The following is a 26115-nucleotide window of genomic DNA, read 5'->3' as shown; positions in this document are numbered from 1 at the left end:
AGATGGAACAGTGATATAGTAAGCCAGGTTACACACAGGCAGAAACAGCACGCAACACACAAACCAGCCGGAGAGAAGAAGGAACAGTGATATAGTAAACCAGGCTACACACAGGCAGAAACAGCACAGAACACACAAACCAGCTGGAGAAGGAACAGTGATATAGTAAGCAAGGCTACACACGGGCAGAAACAGCACACAACACACAAACCAGCTGGAGAAGGAACAGTGATATAGTAAGCCAGGCTACACACGGGCAGAAACAGCACAGAACACACAAACCAGCCGGAGAGAGAAAGCTACAAGTGTGGAAATTGCACTTTATCATCTGATTTATGACTTTAGCCTGAAGTAGGTGTTTTTTCCATTAGTACTCGCAGTGCATTTTTGAGTAAATCGAGTAAAGCAAGTACCTTCATGGTCTGATGGAATAAAGCCAAAACAAAAATCCACATCAGAGCTTTTCACAGTGCGATGTCCAGGCTTGTTTGACAGCTAGCTGGATCTTCCTGCTGGCATTTAGCCCGGCACTTATTACACTACCTATTGCAGTGCCAATTTAAATGTGTAATCTACAAACTCTATGCAAGTATACTTCCCTATGTCAGTCATTCACATACAGCAAAGACAAAGTGCAAGAGAACAGGCCGGGCAGCGTGCATGCTGTGCGTGCAGATAGGTGTCTTACAATTGCTCTATAAAGGAGCTAAACCCCCCATAAAATGCATTTTACATGGTTCCAATTCTTCCTCCTTCACTGGAGAATATATGGACGTGGCCATTTCTATACCAGTAGCTACTACATTCTTTTTAGCCTAGGACCCTAAATCCAGTTACAGATCGCACAGAGAAACCTATACGACATGTAATTAGAAGCAGGGCTGTGGAGTCGGAGTCGTGGAGTCGGTGCTCATTTTGGTGGAGTCGGAGTCGGAGTTGGAGTCGGTATAAAATGGACCGACTCCGACTCCTAAAATATATAATAAATTGGGTACAGTAATTCAATGCAGGATGTGCTGAATATTTTTTCATAGGAGTTTGGGAAAGTTATGAAATGTCCTATAAATGGCTGTTATATTCCTGATCTAAGGCTACATTCACACACAGCGTTTTTCCTGTGTTTTTTGAGGATACGTTTTTCAGCTGCAAAAGCTGATCATCTTTTTAAAAAACTGCATCACCTGAAAGGTTTTTGAGCTCATAGATAATGTTTTCAATAGCAAAAGCAGATTAGAAATCTGCTCTACCCATTTATCCATATCTGTCTATCCATATCGTATCTGTACCAAAAAGAATGAAAACCGGGTAGTACACCAATATATATTCTGTTCTATCTAAATATCTTGATTATTGGATCATAAAAATGATTAAATGTCTGAGGTTCACATTGTACTACAATAAATTTTTCACTTAAATATAAGCAATATGTGGGGGAGTCGGAGTCGTGGAGTTGGAGTCGGAGTTGGAGTCGGTGTAAGGGAAATTGAGGAGTCGGAGTCGCAGGTTTGGCTTACCGACTCCACAGCCCTGATTAGAAGTCCAAGATAATGTTAGAGAAGGCATAAGAAAATGAGCTGCATTTTCCATGGTTCTGGGTGGTTCTACAGCTCCAGATGGTAAAATCGTAACCAGATGGCAGAACAGGTTAATGGCCAAATCCTCCACCAAGGACCTACACCTTTGTCAACGACTGAGCCTCCTAGGTGCTGCGCCCCACCTTCCCCATAGCAGTTGTATTAGAGACGGGAAACACGATTCCATGGCTGGACTCCTACATTAGAGGCGAGCTGGAGATTGTGCCCGTCATCCTCACAACAGTTCCTGAACTGCTGAAATGCTAGCCATCCATCCAAGTGGTTTCTCCAAAGTCCACCCAAAATGACATTTTACTGATAACTATAGTCTCAAGACGAATCACCGCTTCATGACAAGCGTTTTTAGTACTCAGGCTGTTATAACCTGCTGAAAAATGACTACTGGAACCGAGACAGCAGGAATCGGTAAAGGCGGCACTATGTGCAGAATTTGGAGAAACCACTAGTTCTATTAGTTCTGCTCAGCTGTTTCGATTGTTCTTGATTCATTGCAAAATTAGGTGGTTTGTAAAGGTTAGTGATAAACCTAATTTGCAATTGGAGGTCAATAATATTTATTGCAACTGTATATTGAGGATGTGTCTATATTCTCCAAAAGATGCTGGAATTTTGGCTCATTCTTCTGACATAACTGATGTAGCACAGACAGATTTTTAGCCTTTGTGTTCACACACACTTTCAGTTCTGCCCATACAGGATTGGGGTCAGGGCTTTGTGATGACCACTCATTACCTTCACTTTGTTATGTTATATGTGAATTATCTCTTCAGAAAGAAAGATGACTAGAGTTCTAGTGCCACCTATTGGAAGCAGCAATCCTGAAAGTCAATATTGACCCTTTAACGAACCTTGCCATGTGACTTAGGATAAAAACCAAAATCTCAATTTATTGACACATGTTTCAGGGTGTTACCCCTCCCCAGTGCAAAGCATGAGATTTGATTTGACTGCAATATCTGAGATATTGCTTACATATCTTAACATAATTGTCCTTCCACAATCCCATCTATTTTAAAGAAGACTGGCCCCACAACATTTTACTGCCACCCCTGTGTTTCACGGTTTGGATGATCTTTAGTTTACAAGCTTTCCTTCTCTGGGGTTTTTTTTTTTTTTTTTGTTTGTTTTTTTAAGGGGGAGGAGGGGTAATAAATACAGATAAAAAAAGATGAAAAATCACAATGAATAATAGAAAAATCGCACCTAAGTTGCTGGAGAAAGAAAAAGCAAGATGAAGAGTTGCATTTTTGTTTCAGACCAGAATACTTCTCTCCGCACATGCAATTGCAAACCGTAATCTGGCTTATTTATGCAGTTTTCAAGCTGCGGCTTCTTCCTTGTCGAGCAGTCTTTCGGGCCATGTGGATACAGCACACATTTTTACCGTCGACATGGATATTTCTGAAACTTTTATCCCAGTTCGAATGGAGTGACAATGCGCATGCTCAACCAATGGTCCCGCTCATTTACTATGGGGCTGCTGAATGCTGTGCTCAGAATTTTCCCGCAGCCCCAAAGAGAATGAACGGGAGTAGCGGTCACACCATTTTGAAACAGGGGTGAAAATTCCCTGATCTGCCCACCATCAAACATTAAGCTATTACTTATCCTTTAGATAGGTGACAACTTGTTTTACCTAAACAAGACCCTTCAAATACTGCCATAGCACCTGCAATTAACTCAAATTGTAAGTGTAATATACAGTTGTGCTCAAAAGTTTACATACCCTGGCAGAATTTTTGCTTTCTTGGACTTTTTTCAGAGAATATGAAAGATAACACCAAAACTTTTTCTCCACTCATGGTTAGTGGTTGGGTGAAGCCATTTATTGTCAAACTACTGTGTTTTCTCTTTTTAAATCATAATGACAACCCAAAACATTCAAATGACCCTGATCAAAAGTTCACATACCCTGGTGATTTTGGCCTGATAACATGCACAGAAGTTGACACAAATGGGTTTAAATGGCTACTAAAGGTAACATCCTCACCTGTGACCTGTTTGCTTGTAATCAGTGTGTGTGCATAAAAGCTGAGTGAGTTTCTGGGATCCAGACAGACGCTTGCATCTTCCATCCAGCCACTGACATTTCTGGATTGTGAGTTATAGGAAAAGAAAAAGAATTGTCAGCGGATCTACGGGAAAAGGTAGTTGAACTGTATAAAACAGGAAAGGGATACAAAAAGATATCCAAGGAATTGATAATGCCAGTCAGCAGTGTTCAAAATGTGATTAACAAATGGAAAATCAGGGGCTGTGTAGAAATAAAACCACTGTCAGGTAGACCAACATAAATTTCATCCACAACTGCCAGGAAAATTGTTTGGGATGCAAAAAAAAATCCATCACCTGAAATACTAGACTCTCTGAAAACTAGCGGTTTGGCTGTTTCAAGATGCACAATAAGGAGGCATTTGAAGAAATATGGGCTGCATGGTCGAGTCGCCAGAAGAAAGCCATTACTGCGCAAATGTCACAAAGTATCTCGTCTACAATACAAAAAACAACAGAGACAAGCCTAAAAACTTCCGGAACAAGGTGATTTAGAGTGATAAGACCAAAATTTAACTTTTTGGCCACAACCATAAACGTTACATTTGGAGAGAGGTCAACAAGGCCTATCATGAAAAGAACACCATTCCTACTGTAAAGCATGGAGGTGGATCACTGATGTTTTTGGGATGTGCGAGCTACAAAAGGCTCAGGACACTTGGCCAAAGTTGAAGGAAAGATGAATGCAACACGTTATCTGCAAATACTGGAGGCATTATACACGAGTATATACAGTAGCCCAGAAATTTACAGGAACAGGAGGCTTTTGCCAAGAGTGGGCAGCTTTACCATCTGAGAAAATAGAGAACCTCATCCACAACTACCACAAAAGACTTCAAGCTGTCATTGATGTTAGAGGGGCAATACACGGCATTAAGAAATGAGATATGTGAACTTTTGATCAGGGTCATTTGGATGTTTTGGGTTATCATTATGATTTAAAAAGAGAAAACACAGTAGTTTGACAATAAATGGCTTCACCCAACCACTAACCAGGAGTGGAGAAAAAAGTATAGTGCTATCATTCATATTCTTTGAAAAACGGCCAAGAAAGCAAAAATTCTGCCGGGGTATGTAAACTTTTGAGCACAACAGTATTTATACATACATCTCACACCAAATGTTTATAACATTAAAAACCTTTAATTGAAAATTTTAATTTTACAACAGGTTGTGGTGATCCGATTCCTGAAACCCTAGGCAAAACAGTGGTTTGCTGGGGTCTTAAAGGGAATCTGTCACCAGGTTTTGGCTACCCCATCTGAGCACAGCATAATGTAGGGGCAGAGACCATTATCCCAATGATAAGTAACTTTCTGGGTTGCATAGATTAGTTTTGATAAAAGTCACAGTTTTATATGCCTCAGATCTGCCAATTCTCTGAATGCTTAGCTCTGCATAACCCAGCCTACACCACTGATTGGCAGCTGTGTACATTGGCAGCTTTCTACCTATGCACAATCAGTGGGTGGGGCATGGTTTGACTACCTGGCAGAAGGCAAAGTAGTCCTCTAGTGATAAACTCCTGCTGATAAAAGTGTGATTTTATATAAACTACAGCAAGCCGCTCAGTAAATGACACATCGCTGGAATCGGGGTCTCTTTCTCTAAATTATGCTGTTCTCAGATTAGGTAGCAAAATCCTGGTAACCAATTCTTTTTAAGGGCAGGAACCAAGAAAAAAATTGCAAAAGTTAACCCTGCAGATCCACCAGAGTAAAAGGCAGAGCTTGTTAATGACTCTGCTGTTTCACCGAAAATATCTAGATGCCCTGCTGGATCCTGTGTGAATCCAGCCAAAAGCAGTATAATGATGTGACTGACTGCATCATCCTGCCCTGAGATGGTTGACAAAATAGAATGAGTGATATTGGAGTGTAAAGATTAATGATGCAACATGTGTAACGTTACATCCCTCAATGTAACACCCATGTTTTTCATTTTTATAGAATTAAACCTCGAAATCCAAGGCTGAAATTGGGACCTATGACCAGGGCTGTGGGGTGGGTAAGCCAACTCCACAGCACCTCCTCACTACTGAGCATGTACATACCCCGACCCCACAGCACTGCCTCACTACTGAGCATGTACATACCCCGACCCCACAGCACTGCCTCACTACTGAGCATGTACATACCCCGACCCCACAGCACTGCCTCGCTACTGAGCATGTACATACCCCGACCCCACAGCACTGCCTCACTACTAAGCATGTACATACCCCGACCCCACAGCACTGCCTCACTACTGAGCATGTACATACCCCGACCCCACAGCACTGCCTCACTACTGAGCATGTACATACCCCGACCCCACAGCACTGCCTCACTACTGAGCATGTACATACCCCGACCCCACAGCACTGCCTCACTACTGAGCATGTACATACCCCGACTCCACAGCACTGCCTCACTACTGAGCATGTACATACCCCGACTCCACAGCACTGCCTCACTACTAAGCATGTACATACCCCGACCCCACAGCACTGCCTCACTACTAAGCATGTACATACCCCGACCCCACAGCACTGCCTCACTACTGAGCATGTACATACCCCGACCCCACAGCACTGCCTCACTACTGAGCATGTACATACCCCGACCCCACAGCACTGCCTCACTACTAAGCATGTACATACCCCGACCCCACAGCACTGCCTCACTACTGAGCATGTACATACCCCGACTCCACAGCCCTGCCTCACTACTGAGCATGTACATACCCCGACCCCACAGCACTGCCTCACTACTGAGCATGTACATACCCGACCCCACAGCACTGCCTCACTGCTGAGCATGTACATACCCCGACACCACAGCACTGCCTCACTACTGAGCATGTACATACCCCGACCCCACAGCACTGCATCACTACTGAGCATGTACATACCCCGACCCCACAGCACTGCCTCACTGCTGAGCATGTACATACCCCGACCCCACAGCACTGCCTCACTACTGAGCATGTACATACCCCGACGCCACAGCACTGCCTCACTACTGAGCATGTACATACCCCGACCCCACAGCACTGCCTCACTACTGAGCATGTACATACCCCGACCCCACAGCACTGCCTCACTACTGAGCATGTACATACCCCGACCCCACAGCACTGCCTCACTACTGAGCATGTACATACCCCGACCCCACAGCACTGCCTCACTACTGAGCATGTACATACCCCGACCCCACAGCACTGCCTCACTACTGAGCATGTACATACCCCGACCCCACAACGCTGCCTCGCTCCTGAGCATGTACAGTGCCTACAAGTAGTATTCAACCCCCTGCAGATTTAGCAGGTTTACACATTCGGAATTAACTTGGCATTGTGACATTTGGACTGTAGATCAGCCTGGAAGTGTGAAATGCACTGCAGCAAAAAAGAATGTTATTTCTTTAATTTTTTTTTTTAAATTGTGAAAAGTTTATTCAGAGGGTCATTTATTATTCAACCCCTCAAACCACCAGAATTCTGTTTGGTTCCCCTAAAGTATTAAGAAGTATTTCAGGCACAAAGAACAATGAGCTTCACATGTTTGGATTAATTATCTCTTTTTCCAGCCTTTTCTGACTATTTAAGACCCTCCCCAAACTTGTGAACAGCACTCATACATGGTCAACATGGGAAAGACAAAGGAGCATTCCAAGGCCATCAGAGACAAGATCGTGGAGGGTCACAAGGCTGGCAAGGGGTACAAAACCCTTTCCAAGGAGTTGGGCCTACCTGTCTCCACTGTTGGGAGCATCATCCGGAAGTGGAAGGCTTATGGAACTACTGTTAGCCTTCCACGGCCTGGACAGCCTTTGAAAGTTTCCTCCCGTGCCGAGGCCAGGCTTGTCCAAAGAGTCAAGGCTAACCCAAGGACAACAAGGAAGGAGCTCCGGGAAGATCTCATGGCAGTGGGGACATTGGTTTCAGTCAATACCATAAGTAACGTACTCCACCGCAATGATCTCCGTTCCAGACGAGCCCGTAACGTACCTTTACTTTCAAAGCGTCATGTCAAGGCTCGTCTACAGTTTGCTCATGATCACTTGGAGGACTCTGAGACAGACTGGTTCAAGGTTCTCTGGTCTGATGAGACCAAGATCGAGATCTTTGGTGCCAACCACACACGTGACGTTTGGAGACTGGATGGCACTGCATACGACCCCAAGAGTACCATCCCTACAGTCAAGCATGGTGGTGGCAGCATCATGCTGTGGGGCTGTTTCTCAGCCAAGGGGCCTGGCCATCTGGTCCGCATCCATGGGAAGATGGATAGCACGGCCTACCTGGAGATTTTGGCCAAGAACCTCCGCTCCTCCATCAAGGATCTTAAGATGGGTCGTCATTTCATCTTTCAACAAGACAACGACCCAAAGCACACAGCCAAGAAAACCAAGGCCTGGTTCAAGAGGCAAAAAATCAAGGTGTTGGAGTGGCCTAGTCAGTCTCCTGACCTTAACCCAATTGAAAACTTGTGGAAGGAGCTCAAGATTAAAGTCCACATGAGACACCCAAAGAACCTAGATAACTTGGAGAAGATCTGCATGGGGGAGTGGGCCAAGATAACTCCAGAGACCTGTGCCGGCCTGATCAGGTCTTATAAAAGACGATTATTAGCTGTAATTGCAAACAAGGGTTATTCCACAAAATATTAAACCTAGGGGTTGAATAATAATTGACCCACACTTGTATGTTTAAAATTTATTAAAATTTAACTGAGCAACATAACTTTTTGGTTTGTAAGATTTATGCATCCGTTAATAAATCCTGCTCTTGTGTGAAGTTTGAAGGCTCTAACTTATTTGCATCTTATCAAACCTGCTAAATCTGCAGGGGGTTGAATACTACTTGTAGGCACAGTACATACCCCGACCCCACAGCACTGCCTCGCTACTGAGCATGTACATACCCCGACCCCACAGCAGTGCCTCACTACTGAGCATGTACATACCCCGACCCCATAGCACTGCCTCACTACTGAGCATGTACATACCCCGACCCCACAGCACTGCCTCACTACTGAGCATGTACATGCCCCGACCCCACAGCACTGCCTCGCTACTGAGCATGTACATACCCTGACCCCACAGCACTGCCTCACTACTGAGCATGTACATACCCCGACCCCACAGCACTGCCTCACTACAGAGCATGTACAGAGGGGAAAAAAGTATTTAGTCAGTCAGCAATAGTGCAAGTTCCACCACTTAAAAAGATGAGAGGCGTCTGTAATTTACATCATAGGTAGACCTCAACTATGGGAGACAAACTGAGAAAAAAAAATCCAGAAAATCACATTGTCTGTTTTTTTTTCATTTTATTTGCATATTATGGTGGAAAATAAGTATTTGGTCAGAAACAAGCAATCAAGATTTCTGGCTCTCACAGACCTGTAACTTCTTCTTTAAGAGTCTCCTCTTTCCTCCATTCATTACCTGTAGTAATGGCACCTGTTTAAACTTGTTATCAGTATAAAAAGACACCTGTGCACACCCTCAAACAGTCTGACTCCAAACTCCACTATGGTGAAGACCAAAGAGCTGTCAAAGGACACCAGAAACAAAATTGTAGCCCTGCACCAGGCTGGGAAGACTGAATCTGCAATAGCCAACCAGCTTGGAGTGAAGAAATCAACTGTGGGAGCAATAATTAGAAAATGGAAGACATACAAGACCACTGATAATCTCCCTCGATCTGGTGCTCCACGCAAAATCCCACCCCGTGGGGTCAGAATGATCACAAGAACGGTGAGCAAAAATCCCAGAACCACGCGGGGGGACCTAGTGAATGAACTGCAGAGAGCTGGGACCAATGTAACAAGGCCTACCATAAGTAACACACTACGCCACCATGGACTCAGATCCTGCAGTGCCAGACGTGTCCCACTGCTTAAGCCTGTACATGTCCGGGCCCGTCTGAAGTTTGCTAGAGAGCATTTGGATGATCCAGAGGAGTTTTGGGAGAATGTCCTATGGTCTGATGAAACCAAACTGGAACTGTTTGGTAGAAACACAACTTGTCGTGTTTGGAGGAAAAAGAATACTGAGTTGCATCCATCAAACACCATACCTACTGTAAAGCATGGTGGTGGAAACATCATGCTTTGGGGCTGTTTCTCTGCAAAGGGGCCAGGACGACTGATCCGGGTACATGAAAGAATGAATGGGGCCATGTATCGTGAGATTTTGAGTGCAAACCTCCTTCCATCAGCAAGGGCATTGAAGATGAAACGTGGCTGGGTCTTTCAACATGACAATGATCCAAAGCACACCGCCAGGGCAACGAAGGAGTGGCTTCGTAAGAAGCATTTCAAGGTCCTGGAGTGGCCTAGCCAGTCTCCAGATCTCAACCCTATAGAAAACCTTTGGAGGGAGTTGAAAGTCCGTGTTGCCAAGCGAAAAGCCAAAAACATCACTGCTCTAGAGGAGATCTGCATGGAGGAATGGGCCAACATACCAACAACAGTGTGTGGCAACCTTGTGAAGACTTACAGAAAACATTTGACCTCTGTCATTGCCAACAAAGGATATATCACAAAGTATTGAGATGAAATTTTGTTTCTGACCAAATACTTATTTTCCACCATAATATGCAAATAAAATGAAAAAAAAAAACAGACAATGTGATTTCCTGGATTTTTTTTTCTCAGTTTGTCTCCCATAGTTGAGGTCTACCTATGATGTAAATTACAGACGCCTCTTATCTTTTTAAGTGGTGGAACTTGCACTATTGCTGACTGACTAAATACTTTTTTGCCCCACTGTACATGCCCCGACCCCACAGCACTGCCTCACTACTGAACATGTACATATAACGACTCCACAGCACTGCCTCACTACTGAACATGTACATGCCCCGACCCCACAGCACTGCCTCACTACTGAGCATGTACATACCCCGACCCCACAGCACTGAATTACTACTGAGCATGTACATACCCCGACCCCACAGCACTGCCTCACTCCTGAGCATGTACATACCCTGACTCCACAGCACTGCCTCACTACTGAGTATATACATACACCGACTCCACAGCACTGCCTCACTACTGAGCATGTACATACCCCGACCCCACAGCACTGCCTCACTACTGAGCATGTACATACCCCGACCCCACAGCACTGCCTCACTACTGAGCATGTACATACCCCGACCCCACAGCACTGCCAAACTACTGAGCATGTACATGCCCCGACCCCACAGCACTGCCTCACTACTGAGCATGTACATACCCCGACTCCACCGTACTGCCTCACTACTGAGCATGTACATACCCCGACCCCACAGCACTGCCTCACTACTGAGCATGTACATACTCTGACCCCACAGCTCTGCCTCACTACTGAGCATGTACATACCCCGACCCCACAGCACTGGTCACTACTGAGCATGTACATACCCCGACTCCACAGCACTGCCTCACTACTGAGTATATACATACACCGACCCCACAGCACTGCCTCACTACTGAGCATGTACATACCCCGACCCCACAGCACTGCCTCACTACTGAGCATGTACATACCTCGACCCCACAGCACTGCCTCACTACTGAGCATGTACATACCTCGACCCCACAGCACTGCCTCACTACTGAGCATGTACATACTCCGACCCCACAGCACTGCCTCACTACTGAGCATGTACATACTTCGACCCCACAGCACTGCCTCACTACTGAGCATGTACATACCCCGACCCCATAGCACTGCCTCACTACTGAGCATGTACATACCCTGAATCCACAGCACTGCCTCACTACTGAGTATATACATACACCGACCCCACAGCACTGCCTCACTACTGAGTATGTACATACCCCGACCCCACAGCACTACCTCACTACTGAGTATATACATACACCGACCCCACAGCACTACCTCACTACTGAGCATGTACATACCCCGACCCCACAGCACTGCCTCACTACTGAGCATGTACATACCCCGACCCCACAGCACTGCCTCACTACTGAGCATGTACATACCCTGACCCCACAGCACTGCCTCACTACTGAGTATATACATACACCGACCCCACAGCACTGCCTCACTACTGAACATGTACATACCCTGACTCCACAGCACTGCCTCACTACTGAGTATATACATACACCGACCCCACAGCACTGCCTCACTACTGAGCATGTACATACCCCGACCCCACAGCACTGCCTCACTACTGAGCATGTACATACCCTGACCCCACAGCACTGCCTCCCTACTGAGCAAGTACATAAAGTACAGCACAGATACATCTCAACTAAAAGCCTAGATCAGGAACAGAACAGACATTTATAGAACATTTCCTAACTTTCCCAAATTCTTATGAAAACATTTACAGCACATTTGCACTGTACTACTGCACCCAATGTATTATTTTCAGAGTCAGTCCATTCTATACAGACTCTGATCCACCAAAAAGGACACCAACTGAAGCCACAAAAAAAAAAAAAATTGCATAAAAATGAATGATTGTGGCTAAAACTCTTCACCAAGCAAAGCCTAAGATGTACACCACCTCCTAGTAATCAGAGGGGCTTGTCAGACTACACATGGCTCCCCAGGTGTCTATATTAGAAGAGCTGTCACGCACAGGGAGCAGGGTGTATAGAAGCATGTAGGACTAGCCTCCCGTGCAGCTTAGTCCATACACACCTTTTAAAATTATTTAGGCTGCACTAAATGTTCCCGGAACTCTGTAGGCAGCAGTTTCAGCCATGAGGACATTTATGGCAATCTGCGACTCTACTCACCAAGTCACCCCAGTATTTCATTAGGCCTACAGTGGCTCCCAGTAATGCAATGGAGCACCAGCTGCCAGACAAGGGGTGTTTCATTGCAATCCTACCTTGGTATACATAGTTTATATACTAAGATTTAGGTTCTTAAAGGGACTCTGTCATCTCAGCAGGTTTTTGTTATGTAAGATAAGAACAGCATGTTGTAGAGTCAAAAACCCTGATTCCAGTAATGTATCACTAAGGCTGCATTCACACGTCACGTTTTTTTCGTGGTGTTTTTTAACACGCGATTACGCAAAAAAAACAGCATCCCTATGGGATTCCGCAATGCTGTGAATTTTGCCGTGGCGGAATTGCATCACGGAAAAATAAGCAGCATGCTCATTATTTTGCGGAATCGCGGCGATTCCGCCCACATAGGAATGCATTGTTCTGCTTACTTTCCGCATGTGGCTGTGCACACCATGCAAAAAGTAAGCAGAACATTTGTGGATGGTACCCACGGTCCGGAGGAGAGGAGACTGTCCTCCAGGTTTTGGGTACCATATCCCTGTAAAAAATAGAATAAAAATAAAATAAAAAAAATCGGGTTATATTAACCTTCCGACGTCCCGCGCAGCGTCCCCAGGCCTCAGCGATACACGCGGCAGGTCCCGTTCCCAGTAATGCATTGCGATAATGACCTTTGCTGACGTCGCTTCTCGCGATGCTGTAGCGGTCTCGCGAGACCGTGACGTCATCAAAGGTCATTGCCACAATGCATCACTGGGAACGGGACCTGCCGGAGCATCGCGGAGGCCTGGGGACGCTGCGCGGGACGTCGGAAGGTGAATATAACCCGATTTTTTATTACTATTTTTAACATTAGATCTTTTACTACTGATGCCGCATAGGCAGCCTCAATAGTAAAAAGTTGGTCACACTTGTCAAACACTATGTATGACGAGTATGACCAACCTGTCAATCAGTTCTCCAAGCGATGCTACAGATTGCATGGAAAACGCTAGTATTCTGCAAGTTAATTACACTTGCAAATCGCTAGTTTTTCCGAGGGAATTTAAAATGCGATTTTCCCGCGGAATGGAATTCCGGAATTCTCGCGGTAACTTCCGCGGGAATTCCGCTACGTGTGAACCCAGCCTTACTGGGACTGTGAGTTGATGATTCAATTATATCAGTGTTTTATCAGCAGGAGACTATCACTATAAGACTAGGTGTCTCGTGCCATGTAGTCCTCCTGCTCAATGTAACCCCGCCCTCACCACTGACTGGCAGCTTTCTACTAATGTACAATATACACACTAAAAGCTGCCAATCAGTGGTGTGGGCGGGGTTATACAGAGCTCAGCAGCAAAACTGCAGCAGCCAGCCCAAAAAGTGACACATCGGTGGAATAAGGATCTCTCTGTCCCTACATCATGCTACTCTCAGATTTCCTTTAAGACCCTGGAAAACAGGACAGGGAATCCAGAGCTAACAATGTAATCACTTCCATGCAAGGTGACTTCTGCTAGTGTACCTGTAGGTAATCAGTGTGTATGACTGCAAGCCCTGGAGTGCCCCCAGATTATCAAGAAGGGGAATGGTTAGATAAGCACGTCACAGCCATGACACACACCGGGGAATGGCAATACAATACTCCTTTCTATTAAGCCAGAGTGGAGAGCCACTGTAAAGAGCAGACCACAAGTATTCTGTAATACCACATCTCTCCAGCAGTGGCCGCTGCTGCGTGCAGCTTTCCAGAGTTCCAGCTGTTGGAAAGGATTTAGAATAAAGGTGGTCCCGAGGGTATTCCCCCAATCCCATCGTGGCTCATTGTCTCCCACTGCTGGGATAAGACTTCTCAAATAAAACACTTTGCTAACCCTGACTGCATAATTTTGCCTCATAGTCATGTGGCCCTTGGAACGCTGGAGGTGGGCAGAGTTTCAGCAGCCCCCTTAGGATAAGCAATAAAAGGCATAGTCTTGGAGAACCGCTGTATCCTGTAATGTAGACGATCCATGATGTAGACAAACCCAGCTCACGAGACACCGGCTTGCTGGCAGACCGACAGTAAAGCCAATTACTGCAAGAAGAGATTTCCTACTAACAGGATCATATGTCTGCAGAACGGCTCCAGAGAAAAATACTGTCCTCATGTGCCACCCTGGCATCTCCAGGCTAAGTGTGGGTCATAAACAGGTGTACCCTGTAATACAGCACATGCACAACCCAGGGCTCATGCTTAAGTGACCAATTCAATGGAGAAGGCAGAGGCCCACAGCAACCAGAGCCTGGAGGTAACACATACTCACTGCTCCAAGGCTGCCGCCGGTCTGCCCACAGGCCAGAGTAGGAAGGCTGCCGCCGGTCTGCCCACAGGCCAGAGTAGGAAGGCTGCCGCCGGTCTGCCCACAGGCCAGAGTAGGAAGGCTGCCGCCGGTCTGCCCACAGGCCAGAGTAGGAAAGTTGCCGCCGGTCACTCCACAATCCAGTGTGCAAAACCTGCCTCTGGTCAGTCCACAGTCCAGAGTAGGAAGGCCATGGCTGGTCAGTCCACAGTCCAGAGTAGGAAGGCCATGGCTGGTCAGTCCACAGTCCAGAGTAGGAAGGCCATGGCTGGTCAGTCCACAGTCCAGAGTAGGAAGGCCATGGCTGGTCAGTCCACAGTCCAGAGTAGGAAGGCCATGGCTGGTCAGTCCACAGTCCAGAGTAGGAAGGCCATGGCTGGTCAGTCCACAGTCCAGAGTAGGAAGGCCATGGCTGGTCAGTCCACAGTCCAGAGTAGGAAGGCCATGGCTGGTCAGTCCACAGTCCAGAGTAGGAAGGCCATGGCTGGTCAGTCCACAGTCCAGAGTAGGAAGGCCATGGCTGGTCAGTCCACAGTCCAGAGTAGGAAGGCCATGGCTGGTCAGTCCACAGTCCAGAGTAGGAAGGCCATGGCTGGTCAGTCCACAGTCCAGAGTAGGAAGGCCATGGCTGGTCAGTCCACAGTCCAGAGTAGGAAGGCCATGGCTGGTCAGTCCACAGTCCAGAGTAGGAAGGCCATGGCTGGTCAGTCCACAGTCCAGAGTAGGAAGGCCATGGCTGGTCAGTCCACAGTCCAGAGTAGGAAGGCCATGGCTGGTCAGTCCACAGTCCAGAGTAGGAAGGCCATGGCTGGTCAGTCCACAGTCCAGAGTAGGAAGGCCATGGCTGGTCAGTCCACAGTCCAGAGTAGGAAGGCCATGGCTGGTCAGTCCACAGTCCAGAGTAGGAAGGCCATGGCTGGTCAGTCCACAGTCCAGAGTAGGAAGGCCATGGCTGGTCAGTCCACAGTCCAGAGTAGGAAGGCCATGGCTGGTCAGTCCACAGTCCAGAGTAGGAAGGCCATGGCTGGTCAGTCCACAGTCCAGAGTAGGAAGGCCATGGCTGGTCAGTCCACAGTCCAGAGTAGGAAGGCCATGGCTGGTCAGTCCACAGTCCAGAGTAGGAAGGCCATGGCTGGTCAGTCCACAGTCCAGAGTAGGAAGGCCATGGCTGGTCAGTCCACAGTCCAGAGTAGGAAGGCCATGGCTGGTCAGTCCACAGTCCAGAGTAGGAAAGCGGCCGGTCAGTCCACAGTCCAGAGTAGGAAAGCGGCCGCTCAGTCCACAGGCCAGAGTGTAAAGGCTGCCACCGGTCACTACACAATCTAGTGTAAGTGCTGACACCAATCAGTCCACAGTCTAGTATTAGCCCGGTCACTGATCAGTTATGCCCATGTTAGTACAGGCCCAGTTTCAATACCACCATCAAAAGTATCAGAGAGGTCATCAGTCTTGAGAGGAGGTGTCATGTACCCTCAGAAGATGACCTACTGTTGTTTTTTCCTTTAAATGCATGACTATTTTCTATTGACCAAAAGGGAGATGGATCACACATGCAAGCTACCTAATGAATGGCAGCAAGCAGAGATCTTGTATGCTAACAGCAGAACTTCACACAATGACGGCCCTGACAATGACATACAGGTGGTGGTCTGTAGGCCATTCCTGCTGTACATACTCCCTGCCCATATCCTAACAGGGGGTGTATACACAGTGTTGGAATACCCCCCTGCCTTCCTGATTTCTACTTTTTCAGGCAGTTATGCAGCCTGAGCCGGCCCTGTGATAGCTCCCATTAAGGATAATAAAGTACTACTGTATGACAAGCATAGCCTTCAGCACAACAATGACACATACATGAGTCACAGCGTAGCATTAGATAGCTTCAGTGGTAGCCTTCCCAGGTGTTAAAATATGAGAAAGTTTAACCCAGCAGCAGCCAATAATCCAGAAACTGATAATCCACTGGTGAATTTAGATGGGTAGATAATCATTGCATGAGTGTTGGTAGGAACATTCTTCCCCCCATTATCAGCCCCTATAAAAACACCAGCAATCACCCAAAGAACTAAGAAAACAATAGTCCGCTGGATGATCAGATTGTTGTACGCATGACCCATCACCTCCGATGTCACAGAAGATACACTGCCAACAACTTGATATTGTAGGACAGAACAAGCCTGCTGTCAATTGATCTTCACCCATCGGTGCTAATCCTGTGTAATCTAGCCCTCATTAAGGTGCATAGGCGGCCATAATCATACAGTCATAGAATGTTAGAGTAAAGGCCCCTTTACATTTAGCGATGCACCAGCAATCCGACAAGCGATCCGACCCGGTCAGGATCGCTGGTGCATCGCTAAATGATCGCTAGTGAGCTGCCACACAGGCAGACCTCACAGCGATGCAGCAGCGACGCAGCGCACGATATTCACCTTTCACACACAGCGATCCTGACATCCTCCCGTCCGCCTCCATGCGTCGCTCGTCAGCGCCAGCAGGAAGCGTCCGACGAGAAATGGACCCGGACATTCTCGCGCGATCAGCGGGGGAGCCGGTCAGAGGTAAGTATCACACATAGAGATATCGCTAGCAATATCACTACAACGTCACAAAATCGGTGACGTTATAGCGATATCGCTATGTGTAAAATCCCCTTAAGGGACCTCCAAGGTCATATCCAACCCCCTGCTCAAAGCAGGATTCACTAAACCATCCCAGACAGATGTCTGTCCAGCCTCTGTTTGAAGACTTCCATGGAAGGAGAACTCACCACCTCTCGTGGCAGCTTGTTCCACTCATTGATCACCCTCACTGTCAAAAAGTTTTTTCTAATACAGTGGGAGAAAAAGTATTTAGTCAGCCACCAATTGTGCATGTTTTCCCAGAAATCTTGCATGTTTTTAGGTGACCAAATACTTTTTTCCCCATCTTTTTAAGTGGGAGAACTTGCACAATTGGTGGCTGACTAAATACTTTTTTCCCCACTGTATCTAGTCTGTGCCTTCTCCCTTTCAGTTTCCTTTCATTGTGTCTCGTGTTTCCTTGTGTAAATGAGAATAATGATGATCCTTTAATACTGTGACAGCCCTTGAGATATTTGTAGACAGCTATTAAGTCTCCTCTCAGTCTTCTTTTTTGCAAGCTAAACATTTCCAGATCCTCTAACCCAGGGCTCCCCTACTCCGGTCCTTAAGAGCCACCAACAGGTCTTGTTTTTAGGATTTCCTTAGTATTGCACAGGTGACTGAATTTATGCCTGTCCAAGTGATGCAATTATTACCTGGGAAATACTAGGGAAATCCAGAAAACCTGACCTGTTGGTGACTCTTGAGGACTGGAGTTGGGGAACCCTGCTCTAACCTTTCCTCATAAGACAGGGTTTGCAGACCAGTCACCATTCTGGTCGCTCTTTTCTGAACTTGCTCCAGTTTGTTGATTTCTTTTTTAAAATGTGGTGCCCAAAACTGGACACACTATTCCAGATGAGGTCTGACCAAAGAGGAGTAGAGGGAAATAATGACTTCATCACCTCTAAATCCACCGGTACTGCATTATGTTTAATCTCAGAAAACCAGAACACTGAGCAGAAGGAACCAGAGAGGAGATTCCACCGATTACCAACCCCTCTCCCATGATAACTGACCATGACCGAATTCTTGGTGGGGTTCCAGGAGTCGGACCCCCAGTGATTGATGACTTATCACCCATTAGGCCTTATTCTGATGTCAGCGTTTGCCATACGTAAGTAAAGGGGGCGTCTCATTAGTACACCCTATAAAAGGTATGTGGGCATTGTAGAGGGGGTTTACAGGGCAGGGATGACAGGGGCTCTGGTGAGATCAGCTGATCACGAAGGGTCACAGAATCCGAGCTCCCTGCGATATCGGTGGGTCATCTGGGGATACAGAATGGGGTGTCCTTAAAGGGAATCTGTTAGCAGGTTTATGTTCTTCAGGCTGAGGGCAGCAGGAAATAGGGGCATACCTTGCATCCCCCGCCACTGGGCTTCTTGCTGGAGTTTGGAGGAGAATATGACTGGTTAATCTACTTGTCTTCTGAGTAGTGAGGTCTGTACAGCTGAGCCCACATCGATGACTGACAGCTTTCGGCTCATGTTCGGTTGTCAAACAATGGGTAGGATTAGTCAGAGCTCATGAATATTGAGAACTAATAACCCGGGATCATCAGTGAGTGAAGTAGCAGGACTGCCCGACATTAACCGTGATTTTATCAAAACTACAGCAAGAAGCCCAGCAAATAACCCAACGTTAGATTCATGGTCTTTGCATCTATTTTATGAGGACGTCAAATAAAGCAGCGAAAACCTGGTGTCAGATTTGCTTTAAGCAGACACAGACCAAGCATCACCCACAGGCATGGGCATTATCACAAGGGTCACTATGCCTGGAGTACCCAGCTGGTACCGTGCCCTGTGAGTCCAGAGAACACTAATAAGTATTGACCACAAACCTGACAATCCCGTCCGACAACCCGATCACAAAATAATAGATCTGAGTAATGTGACCACATAGGTTTGGAGGTGTAGAGCAAGCAGCGCATGTATGGGGGGGGGGGGGGGGCGGCGGGAAGATAAAGTACACGGACACGTCCGCTACACATGGGGACCCTTCAGGAAAAATAGGCAACTTCCACCAGATCCAGATATTGGGGGGCATGGCGGTGCATGGGGTATGGAGCAGGGGAGGGCCTCGAATGGAAAATAGGTACAGGGCAGTACCAGGAGGATACCTACCGACGAAAAACAGCATTGGCAACATACTCCAATGCCAGATACAGGTGGTGGGTGTTCAAGGGCATACACTGGTACTGCCAAGGAAATGCATGTGTCAGGGCAAATAAACCAGGCACAGGTGCTGGGTGCTCAGGGCGCACTCTGGCACCACCAGCATCAGATAACCATGTATCTAAGCCCATGTCTGGGGGCAGCGTATCTGTAGTGATCAGGTGGTGGGTGCTCAGGGCACACTCTGGCACCACCAGCATCAGATGACCATGTATCTAAGCCCATGTCTGGGGGCAGCGTATCTGTAGTGATCAGGTGGTGGGTGCTCAGGGCGCACTCTGGCACCACCAGCATCAGATGACCATGTATCTAAGCCCATGTCTGGGGGCAGCGTATCTGTAGTGATCAGGTGGTGGGTGCTCAGGGCACACTCTGGCACCACCAGCATCAGATAACCATGTATCTAAGCCCATGTCTGGGGGCAGTGTATCTGTAGTGATCAGGTGGTGGGTGCTCAGGGCACACTCTGGCACCACCAGCATCAGATGACCATGTATCTAAGCCCATGTCTGGGGGCAGCGTATCTGTAGTGATCAGGTGGTGGGTGCTCAGGGCGCACTCTGGCACCACCAGCATCAGATGACCATGTATCTAAGCCCATGTCTGGGGGCAGTGTATCTGTAGTGATCAGGTGGTGGGTGCTCAGGGCGCACTCTGGCACCACCAGCTTCAGATGACCATGTATCTAAGCCCATGTCTGGGGGCAGTGTATCTGTAGTGATCAGGTGGTGGGTGCTCAGGGCGCACTCTGGCACCACCAGCATCAGATGACCATGTATCTAAGCCCATGTCTGGGGGCAGTGTATCTGTAGTGATCAGGTGGTGGGTGCTCAGGGCGCACTCTGGCACCACCAGCTTCAGATGACCATGTATCTAAGCCCATGTCTGGGGGCAGTGTATCTGTAGTGATCAGGTGGTGGGTGCTCAGGGCGCACTCTGGCACCACCAGCTTCAGATGACCATGTATCTAAGCCCATGTCTGGGGGCAGTGTATCTGTAGTGATCAGGTGGTGGGTGCTCAGGGCGCACTCTGGCACCACCAGCATCAGATGACCATGTATCTAAGCCCATGTCTGGGGGCAGTGTATCTGTGGTGATCAGGTGCTGGGTGCTCAGGGCACACACTGGCACCCCCAGGATAATGGGGGGCTAATATCGATGTAGCTAAGCCCATGTCAGGGGTCATCAGAGGGGGCGGCTTATCTGCAGTGATCAGGTGCTGTAGGCACAGGTGGTGGGTGATCAGGGCTCACACTGGCATCACCAAGGTAATGTATCTATTAACCATGTATCTAAGCCTATGTCTGGGGTCATCAAAAGGGGTGGCTAATCCGTAGTGAGTAGGTGCTGGGCGATCAGGGCACACACTCGCACCTGGGTAATGTACAGATGAGACGGGCAGGACACAGAGAGGAAATCACACACGTCCACTCCAGCTTCCACAGACCATCGCGACACCAAGCGCCACAAGTACAGGTCACACAATCACACAGGGAGTAGCCGAGATCGTGATATTTGCACCAAATCTGGTTCGACATGACAACCGGGAGCTGAACGCCCCGAAAACACCACTTTCTTATTCTCACCTGGCAATTAAATGGTGGAGATGCAGTGTTCAGGCCCCACCCACATATAATCGGGGCGTCTATGGCGACGTGTTGCGGTCAGTCCTCTCCGCTGTAGCCTCCGGTCGTTCGCGTTCCCGTGGACTTCACTCAACTAGCTCTCGGGCCTAGTCACCTCCTATTGGACGTTCCCGTGACGTCAATAGCAGCGGCGTTCCTCCGAGCTTCTGATTTGCTGTAGCGTTATCCCCGCCCCCTTCAGTGGCTTCCGAGCTCTGCTTGGTTCCTTAAGAGAAGCGAGGCTGTGATTGGTGGACGCGGGGAATGGCATTTACTAGAGAAGAGTGGTGGGATCTACAGCGAGCACTTATAGGCTCCGACAAAATGGCCGCTGCCAGTCACAGCATAGGAGGCAGAGTATAGGACAGGGTTCCCCAACTCCAGTCCTCAAGGCCCACCAACAGATCATGTTTTCAGGATTTCCTTTGTATTGCTCAGGAATTATCACCTGTGCAATGCAAAGGAAATCCTGAAAACATGATCTGTTGGTGGGCCTTGAGGACTGGAGATGGGGAACCCTGGTATAGGAGAAGCACTGCAGTGCACTTCCTGAGGTGAACCCAGCCTGCACGTTTCTAGCGGGTTGTCGTTACTACTGGCCCATCTGTGAACATTGCACTCGGTAACTACGACTGTCTCCACATTAATGAGGTGTTCCCATCTTCTCCATTCAGGTCATATGCACAGGATACTCCATCAATGTGCAGTAGCTGCAGCAGGGCCGGACTGGGACTAAAATTCAGCCCTGGCATTTGAAGTTACACAGGCCCACTAGTCACATGGTGACTATATAATATCTTTGTACACTTGTAGGTTACATGAAGTGAGAGGAGATTAACACGACTATATAACATGTAGTCACAGCTGTGCCCAGGATTTCAGCTCAGTCCTATTTATTGCTTTTAGGTACAGTACTCCTCCCAAAGCTCTGTCCCCTTTTGTACGCACGGTGGCAGAACTGCTATCCATTGGGCAACCAGACCCCCTGGTCATAGCTGCCCCTATCATACCTCCCAACTTTTGAAGAAGGGAAAGAGGGAGAGAAAGACAGCATCACACCACTGCAAATTTTAGGCCACGCCACATCCATTTCGCAACTAGTCACACCCATGTCCATGCCCAACCGCACCCATTATCACACTGGCTGGCACTTAAGGAAGAGAGAAAACAGAGAGAAAGAAAGAAGGGAAAGAAAGAACAGAGAGAGATTAGTTGAGAGAAAGAAAGAACAGAGAGAGAGAAAGAAAAAGAAAGATTCTATAAAGATACTATAGCAGTCCGGCTCCCATTGTAGTGCCCACCTGAGCCTCCCGATGCAGGACAGATCATGATCCTCTCACATGGCCGGCATCCCTGATTCCAAGGCAATCCTGCTGTTCGCGCTGTCAGAGGAGGATATGGTGATGGATCTGAAGCATTCCTAGTTCCGTCACAATCTCCTCATGAAATAATCTCATTTCCGGTCAGCTTCCAGCATATCACTTCCGGTGGAACGTCATGTGTTTTAAAAGGCTCCTCGGGGCTCCGCCGTGTACTCCTGTGTCCATGGGAAAAGCCAGCTTTGTATGTTTCGTACACACTTGGCTCCATCCCGTACACGCGCGGCTCCTCTCCATACACCTCATACCCACCCAGCTTTGCTACATCTACCCTGTAAACCCCTCCTGACCCCATACTTACCTCATCCAGCACAGCAGAGTCCAGCAGACACCAAGAGGCAGGGCTGTGTGCATAGGACCTGTGATGAGGTCACAGGAGGGGCAGAGTCAGGGGGTCACATGATCAGGGGTCTGGACAAAGGCTCCTGATCATGTGACCCCTGACTCCTCCCCTCCTGTAACCTCCTCACAGATCCTGTGTACAGAGAAGAAAGCAGGCAAGCAACGCTGTGAGTGGCTGCGGAGAGGGCGAGAATGGTGTGCGTTGGGGCTTATCTCCCTGCAGTGCGGGATAGAAAAATCCCAGGAGGGTTGGAAACTATAACCGCCGTGCCCGCAGAGGTCCGGCGACAGAAACAACAGCCAGGCCAGTGGCCGCATCAGCTGGCAAGCGGACAGATGAGCAGTCGCTGCCGCCCGCAGCCCACATGACAGCGGCCCAGCGGGAAAATGCTCGGTTGGGCATATTACCAATCCGGGCCTAAGCTGCAGGTCTCCCAGGAAGACCCCGTATCTGCTGCGGTCAGTGAGGATATACAAAATTACTTGGCACTCAAAATCAGAGAAGCAATTTTTTTTCTTTATTGTGCGTCCAGACAAAAATAGACTCATATCATGATGTGTCGGCTATGATATGAGTCTATTGTTGTCTGGATGCACAATTTTGAGTGCCAAGTAATTTTGTATATGTCTATGGATTGGAAACCTTACTTGAGCACCAATTCTCCTCTGTTTTTCTCTGGAGTGCCGTTTTTTTTGTATGCGGTCAGTGAGGAGGTGGTCAGCAATCCCTGACCGATGAATGCCCACCTTCTCACTGATAGTGGTAAGCAATAGGGCCGGGGGTCCTCAAACTAAAGTCCTGTTCCCATTATTGGGGCTGCATCTCCCGGGCACTGATGGCGTATTGTGCCTAAAAGTACGAGATACAACATCCCTCTAAGTGACTGGGCCACAGCAATGGAGCCAAAACAGGGCATTTACATGGATCCAGAGGACAGCGAAACCCCATGAGGCAAATGGGAACAGCCCCATATTAGGGGCAAAATTCCTTCTTGGCTCCATACAGATGATCACCTTTTTTTTTTCTGTACACATTATCCACGTCAAAAAAATTGCAGCAAGCATTAGCCTCCTCCATGTCTCATATGAGACGCGTGTGAATACAAAGCTAAATCGGAGCCCACGAGGATCATTCATACAATACCAAATTTTCCCATCTATGTTGCCATTATTAATAGAGTTGAGCGAATATCTTCGGTTCCCCGCTTCTTCAGCAAGCTACAGCAGGAACCCGGCTTCCTGGATCGAGGCGGCTGATCAGCTGCATGTGTCACGGCTGTGTGATGGCACATGTAGGGAGGGCCCAACACACAGGCTCTCCATGCATGTGTTGTGACTGTGAGAGAGACACGACACATGCAGCTGCGGTGGCGAGCAGCTGATCAGCCGGCACGATCCAGAAAGCCAGGTTCCCGCTGTAGCTTGCTGAAGAAGCGGAACCGAAGATATTCACGCAACTCTAATTATTAACACTGGAAACTGTTTCTGGTCTTAATTTTATTCACTGCTGCTGTATAAAAACAAAAGAAAGATAGTCCATTTTTTTTTTCTAGAAGAAAGCCGTACACTTGTGTGAAGTTTGCACAATGTCACTATGACATGACAGCTGGAACTATCCCCTGAACACTATGTAGCAAAGCTCCTCTATGAAACAGCCGTTCCCAGCCAATACGTGATCAGCTGGAACCGTTTCCTGGCACCGCACGCATGCTGACCAAATCAACTCTTTAATTTATAAATCCACTGAATAGTTTTGGGAGAAAACCTTCATATTGTTATATAACCATAAAATAAGCATTTTTCTTATGCACTGCCAGGTAGCAGCCACTTCTGAACCAATGGATTCAAAACTGTTAAAGTAAAGAAGGAAAAAAAAGCCAGTGACATTACAAGACAAGAGTCCATGTTAGGAACGGCAGGTCTGAGTCAGCCATATATCGAATGTATCATTTCAAGGATACAAAATAAAGAAAAAAGTAGTAAACACAATCAAGAATTTTAAAAGCTGTAGAAATACATATGTTACTTCCACATTACATGAAGTTTTGAACCTGCGCTTAGGAGGAGGTATTGGAGTTATCTAAGTACTCCCTCTGATAGGGATTCTGGAGTGATATATAGTGAGTGTCCACAGAATAGGTTAGTAGTAGTGATGAGCGAGTATACTCATTACTCGGGTGTCCTCCGAGTATTTTGACGTGCTCGGAGATTTAGTTTCTGTTGCCGCAGCTGCATGATTTGCGGCTGCTAGACAGCCTGAATACATGTGAGGATTGCCTGTTTGTTAGGGAATCTCCATATGTGTTCAGGCTGTCTAGCAGCCATAAATCATGTAGCTGAGGCGACAGAAACTAAATCTCCGAGCACGCCAAAATACTCGGGAGGACACCCGAGCTCGGAAAAACCCGAGCAACGAGTATACTCGCTCATCACTAGTTAGTAGCCTTGGTGCCCTCATACAAGAATACAATTAGTGCAACACAATCAGAAGCCAGGAGCTTTATGACAAAACATCAATTACCTTTTTTCTAAAGAATAAAATTATCGTACAGTGACACAAATAACAATAGCCATATACTGTTGTACCCTGGTGACACTTGATCAATTAGCGAGCATAGTGCAATGGGCAACGTATCCTACACTAGATAGACATGGATGCTGAGCAAGCGTATGTAAGGCTAGTCAACAATAATAATTACCAAAGTCACCCAATTGTTATACCATTGTAACCAAAGTGCTTGTGCATAGCTACATGATAAATGTAAATATTGCAGCCTTACCCATAGTAGTAGGAAAAGTGTCACCAAGGAGAAAGAAGGAGCCAACACACGTTTCGCCTACACTGTGTTGCTTCCTCAGGGGGATACAGAGTAGGACCTTGCACAGGCTTTTTGACCACCAGGACATGTGATCACAGGGCCTCCATGGATCAATAAGAGCCAGATATGTGGGCACATGTGCACAGCCCGCTGCAATCAACGGCCTGGAAAAGTTAGGGAGATCGCCCACATCCCGGGCATGCACAGACTCCCATAATGAAGCCAGGAGCAGTGCGGGGATCTGCACAAATAAATTTAGGTATGTATATTCATTGAAAATGCTGGGCTTTAGAGCACACACACAAAGTTGGAGTTCCTATGCAGGTGGATTTATTTTCCTGTATGCAAATTGAAGAGGTGCCAATTTGCATATGATACCTGTTCAATACAGGAGACAGTGGATAACCATGTGTTAATTTCATG

General features: G+C 47.4%; 1 protein-coding gene across 3 annotated transcripts in view; it reads right to left on the bottom strand.

Moving 5' to 3' along the window:
• Positions 1 to 25799, bottom strand: part of ZDHHC5 (zDHHC palmitoyltransferase 5) — an 84062-nt gene extending 58263 nt beyond the window's left edge. Inside the window, exons 1-2 of one of the 3 annotated variants that reach the window (XM_073588272.1) lie at positions 21114 to 21352; positions 3586 to 3686 (exon numbers count right to left, since the gene is read on the bottom strand). The gene's annotated coding sequence lies outside the window, so the exon portion shown is untranslated. Of the gene's footprint in view, positions 1 to 3585; positions 3687 to 21113; positions 21353 to 25653 lie in introns of those variants that run through there. The other 2 variants (XM_073588273.1, XM_073588271.1) reach the window with 2 other exon arrangements.
• Positions 25800 to 26115: the final 316 nt, after the last annotated feature.

This window comes from Dendrobates tinctorius, unplaced genomic scaffold, assembly GCF_039654945.1.
Source record: "Dendrobates tinctorius isolate UK_male_01 unplaced genomic scaffold, ASM3965494v1 ptg000103l, whole genome shotgun sequence".
NCBI lineage: Eukaryota > Metazoa > Chordata > Amphibia > Anura > Dendrobatidae > Dendrobates > Dendrobates tinctorius.
Note: the sequence above shows the minus strand (reverse complement) of the source record. Positions and strands in the feature narration are given on the sequence as shown.